We start from the raw sequence: 6311 nt of genomic DNA on the forward strand, positions 1-6311 counted from the left end.
GTACCCGGGGCATAGTAAGCACTTCTCATTTCTACAAAAGTACGCATTTTCTTAAATAAATTTTCATGAGGTATAGTTTCGTATTACCTTTAGTATGTATTAATATTTCATCAAAAAGAAATCTCCTTATAATCTTTACAGAAATATTTAAACAAAAACATCTAGGTTCTCAAGTGACGAAAATATTATATAAAAAAATGTATGAGTGTGTGTGAATTGTTTGTATTCTACAAACAGTCATACATTATTTTAGTATTGCTTTGTGTGATGGATCTACGCCTCACCATTTAGTGTAAAATGGTAAATGAAAAAACAAATTGAAAAAAAATCACCTCGAACAGGAATCGAACTCGAGCCCACTGATTACCACTCCGACATCTAACCAATAGGCCAAATTGTCAGATGCAAACTGATGAAGCTGTTGCTCAATTATTCAGTTGACTTCATCGAGTGAAATTCGCTGCTAGATTCCACGGCAGAAAACGCTCATCGTGCCTTGATTAATGTTGCTTATACTGCCCCAGGGGGGTTCTTATTATGCCCCTAAAGGGACTGATTTTCAGCTTTTGGCGAATATTTTTAAAATGCATTTTTAAACTTTTTTATCTACTTTTTCAAGTGTCAGCCAGTTAGGAAATAGGCTTTTTTTGTGTCTGAACACGAAACAATGATGTAAGTCACATATTATAACTTTTGTCTATGGTTAAATAAGCGTCTTAAAATTTGCTCGCAAACAACTGAGATGTTTCAATTGATTTGAAAGGTGAATATTGTGCATATTTTTCGAATTGTTATCGTACTTTTAAAACCCCGCATTTAGACGGGGTTTATGATTTATCTTTTTTCCTAACTAAGGTAATCTTATTTTGCTAAATATCAATCCAGGATGGTGATAACTCTTTGACCTAGCTGCAAATCATTTTCCTTAGATCGAAAAACACATAGACCAAGGCTACCAAATTGATGTTTTTCGAAAAATACCGTCCCTTTACAGTTTTCTCATGTTTTCAAGTTTAATTTAGTTGTAACTTTTTGCTGTGTAGTTGTCAATGCTTGTCAAATAATTTTCAATAACAAGGATTGATAGGTTTACATATTTTTAATCATTTAGGAAACTTATATAAATCCAGCGGCTGATGCTTGAAATCTGCAGTTGGATTTATTTAGTTATTTACAAACTATTAAGATCAAATTTATTTCAAAATGAAACCACACACACTTTGATGCGTTTTTTATTAAATCAAGAATCACACATTCTATTTTGAGAAAACTCTAAATATGATTTGATTAATTTCCATTTTTTTTTTGAATTAAGAAAAACGAGTGACAAATGGGTTAAATCTTTATATCTATGAAGATTTGATTACAAACATTTAAACATAAAAAAATCTTATCCTAATGTCAAGAATCAGTCTTAATTAGAAATGTAACGAATAGTGGTATTCGACCAACAGCCGAGTACCGAAAACTGGCTTCTTATAAAATTTATTAAATGGCATTAAATGGCGTTGTTTGATAAATATTTGGTTTCCTATCTTATTTCTTTTTCAAGCAATTCTTTCCGTATCTACATTTTTGCTAGGCCCAACTACATAGAACCGTTATAAACTAAAAGCTATCGGAGTAAATTCAGCAACCATCACTCGAATGCGCCTTTCGGTAGGCAATAAAAATGAAACCGATCGTTCAAAGTTGTCGAAACGCAAAGCAAAGGCAGTGGTTCTCACATACTCAACCTGTTGTTTCTCAAAACTGAATTTCTCGCTTTTGGAAATTGATGATAATTAAGTTACAGAATATCGTTTGTTTTCAATTTTCAAACCAAATTGGTATTGAAGAATTTTTTTACCTTGTAAACAAGACAAACCTCGAGATAATTTAGAAGTAATTTTAACACATTGCGGACCAAATACGAGATATTTCGCATAATTTAAGCATAATTTAAATGTGATACATTTGATCAAAAAACTTCATTCTGCATAATTGTCTATATCACTTTCGATAACTTAAAAAAGCATAATTTGTATAATTTGGTTCAGTCATTTCTGAGAGAGAAAATGCCAAATTTTGGTGTTTTTGAGCTTTGGTTTCTTCGCGGTCCGTAATGTGTTAAGAACCGATGATATATTATTTGTTCAGTGTCAATGAGTTATAATCTTTAAATGACTACAATGAATGCTATTAAAAAAAAGTTGTAAACATATTTATTAAAATTTGTTAAAGTGAAGAAATTTTGTTTTTCAAAGCGTTGATTCTCTGAAACAAGAATATCTAAGCAATATCTGAATCCTTGACTAAATTAAGGATTGATTTAAAATGAGCTTTTAAGTTTCATGTAGGTTTACCAATTATCGAAGATCGAATATACCAAAAATTAACCAAATTTTTAAATTTACAAATGCCATATCTTCAAAACAAGAGATGATAGACAAAATCTGACAAATTTTTTCAATGCAGGACGCCAAAATCTTCCAAAATCAATACCGGATTACGTAGAATTGATCACTTTTTATCAATATTTTTCGATTATTTTTTCTGTTAAGGGTAATGTGGCATGTGACTTGACTCCTATGAACGTAAAACATGGTTGCAGAAATTTATTGAACTTCTTTAAATTTGATTTAAAAATCAAATTAATCATGAAACTCAACAAAACTGAGCACCACATTTTCGGTGGCTCAAAGATACTAAATTTGTAACTTTTGGTCCAGTGAATTCTGAGACATACATAGCAAACTTCGGTGTTTTTTGGTTAAGTTATTCCCCTCTAATTTTTTCTTCAAACTATACCATTTGATAGGGTTTCTAGCCTTTTTTTTTAGACTGGTTAACTCTTGGAAAATGTTCCTATTTTTTAAATATCAAGAATTTACCTTAAAATACAACAAAATTTACACCAAATCTATACATTTACTAAGAAAAATTTGAACCTTCACAAAAATCAACTTCTAAACGCTTTGGTTTTTCCAGGAAGCGAGCCTTCGAAAAAATAGATATTTCTTAATTTTGAAATTACATTTTACTTACATTTGAACTTTTAAAAAGCAAACCAATTTGAATTCTCAATTTGAAACTCAACTTATAGGTTTTTAAACGTAGAAAAAAGTTTTGAGATATATTAACCTTAGACTTAGTTATTGATGATTATGTGGAAAATCTCATGTTGATCAAAATTACCCCGGTAATAAATGTTACCCCGTTTTTCGGTACCGTAATCCTGGGTATGATTGATCACTTTTTTCAATATTTTTTGATTATTTTGTGGCATGTTTCATATTTTTAAAACCAGTACTGGACTCCTATAAACGTAAAACATGGTTGCAGAAATTTATTGGACTACTTTAAATTTGATTTAAAAATCGATTTCGTCTCTGTTCATAATTTAATGCTTTGGGGTAACATTGATCAGTCTCTACTTTGACGATTTTATCAAGTTTTCTTGATCATAAAGGATACAAAACACCTTCATAATATTTACAAATGCTAGTTCAATCAATTTTACTTTGCTTTTTAACGTTTTCTTTAAAAAACATTTATAATCGAAAAAAGAACAATTGTGCTGCATACATTTAGGGGCAAAAATTATAACAATTGCTAAATAGTTTAAGCTTCAAAATACAAATGAAATTTTACCTTCAGACATTCTCCTAGGCCCTCGCACTATATCCATTTTAATTTTTTCTTCAAAGTTTACCATTTGATAGGGTTTCAATCCATTTGTCCAATACGGGCTTACTATTAGAAAATGTCCTTATATTATAAATATTAAAAATTTATCATTAAATGGCAATAAAAATAGCACTATAACTGTACATATACAAAGAAAATAAGTTGTTCTTTCACTTTTTACAACTCGTTTGCTCCTCAATGCTTTTGGGTATCATCAGGTGGGCTGTTTGTTTGCGAGCCTTGGAAAAAGTAGATATTTTAAGATTTTGAAATTACAATTTACTAACAGAAAAAAAAATCAAATACAAACCAAATTTTGGCTATTTGGTACTCAATTAATATGATTACAAACGTAGAAAACAGTTTTCAAAAATTCAAACATAAGACTGAGTAATTGATGATAATGTAAAAAAAAAATATTGTTGGTCAAAGTTACCCCGTTTTACGGTAATTGATATATAGGCACCCAAAATGCTGTTCTCCTGGGTTTTCTAATATACTGCCAAAATATGCAAAATATATTTAATTCAAAATTAGCAATCATGTTTGGAGACCTGTTGAATCCTATTTTCAATCTTTTTTTCTAAAGCTTAATTTTTACTTGTTTAAAAGTTTTGTATAGAATAAAGCTCTTCAATCATAATTTAAAAAATAATGACATAATTTTTGTGTTTTTTCAGTTATTACTTAAGATCAAATACAAGAAAGAAAATCTTTTTTTGTGATGTTAATATTTTTCATAGAATCAAAAAAAAATTTAACGAATATTTAAACAATCTAAATTCAATAATTATTGATGTAAATTTTTTTTTGACCTTGTCAATTCCAAATTTATGATTAAGGCATTTTCCAGCCTCGGTTTTTCTGATTTTTCAGATTGATTTTATCACTAAATTGAGTCGTTCAGTTTTTTTGCCTTGATTTTTTCTGTAAATATGTAAATTAGGTTTGGGGACAACCGTTTGCAGAAGATCGTTGAAAAATACAAAATATCATACAGTTTGTTAAAAAAATCTACAAAAATCAGAACTTACTCTAGAAAGTTTGGAAAAAGAATGGTTTTTGTAAAGTCCATATTTCATAAGGATTCTAAAGTTTTTGTCATGTCTTCAGTCCATTTCAAATACACAATTTAAAAAAAACTAAGGCATATCAACTACATTTAATGATTGAAACAAAATGGAATGTCGAAGCAATAAGTGAAAACTTCAAAGTGCGTTGTCTTTTTTATAAATATTGGACCCCGGATGAAGTTTTTTCCCAACAAGTTTATCTAACCTTTTAATAATCGTTTTTAAAATCTACAATTTTGCTGATAAAGTCGAACAGAAAATTCAAAGGGTTCACAATAAATATATTATTTTCGAAACATCCGGAATCATCAGATTCTTGTGTATTAAAGGTTTCCGAAGTAGCAAAAGCAACTTTTTGGTAAGATCGGAAAAATCCTTTGAAGGATTCTGTGTTTTAATGTGAATTTCAAAACTAGCGAAGGGTGAATTTGTTTACAATTTTAGTGTAGCACCGTGTTTTTGTTGTAAAAATATTCGCCAAATTTTGCCAAAAGTATTTGAAAAAAAATTCCTGTGAAAAATCTCTCAAAAATTGTAGAATTTCCTCTAATAAGGATGGTATCGTCAAACGGGGCATCATGCAACAGCAGAGTTAGATGCAACATTTGCATATCAAAACACTCATTCAATTTTTATTTTAATACTAGTTGCCCCGGTAAACTTCGTTTTACTTTTAACTTAATAAACCATCAAAAAATGTTTAATGTTTTAAGTTGATTTTGTATGGGAGCCTCCCTTCCATAGAAAAGAATCTAGAAACTATTTCACATACAATATCTTTCCCAAAAAAAACTCGGATACCAAATTTCAATTCATTCCGACCGTCTGTTTATACGTGATGGTGTTACAAAGAAAACGCTTCCATTTTTATATATAAGATAATGTTATAAAGTTATCATTTAATGATAACAAAATATTGAAGACATAGATTCTCACATCGTGAGTTATTTTTTTAAAGTTTTTGTCTCAAAGAATGTTTAAAGAACCGTACAACAGATGTTAATATTTTAACATTTTTCAATGCCGTAAAATACTTCACCCAGTATGACGGATTGGCTTCATGATATCACTAACACTCACTAACTCTATATTGCTTTCATTATCCTTTACCAACACTGTTGGTGTAAAAATATTTTTTCGGATAATCAACATTTTTTTAATTTTTTTTTGTAATACAGTTACTCTTTGCTGCTAAATCATAGATTCATCTTTTAAATCTCGTTTCCATATGCTGAACTATGATTGTTTTGCACCACGCGTTTGTTAATTTCCAAACATTCATTTTTATGATTCCAGCTAGTAGAATTTGTCGCAGTATTATTTATTCCAAATGTATACAACAACCGTATTTTTGAGCTGTTTTTTTCATTAGGGAATGAAAAACGAAAATATTGAAATATTTTTTGAAAATCTTCAAATAAAAACAGTGAAAAATAGTAATAATAGAAATAGAAAAAGTTTTTAAAAAACATACTAAAAATTTATGATTGTTCAACTGATTTATGATGGTTTATGGTTGGATCAACAAAATATCACATTTAAAAGTAAACATAAAGTTAACATAAGTTT

The sequence above is a fragment of the Uranotaenia lowii genome, chromosome 3 (assembly GCF_029784155.1).
Source record: "Uranotaenia lowii strain MFRU-FL chromosome 3, ASM2978415v1, whole genome shotgun sequence".
In the NCBI taxonomy this organism is placed as follows: domain Eukaryota; kingdom Metazoa; phylum Arthropoda; class Insecta; order Diptera; family Culicidae; genus Uranotaenia; species Uranotaenia lowii.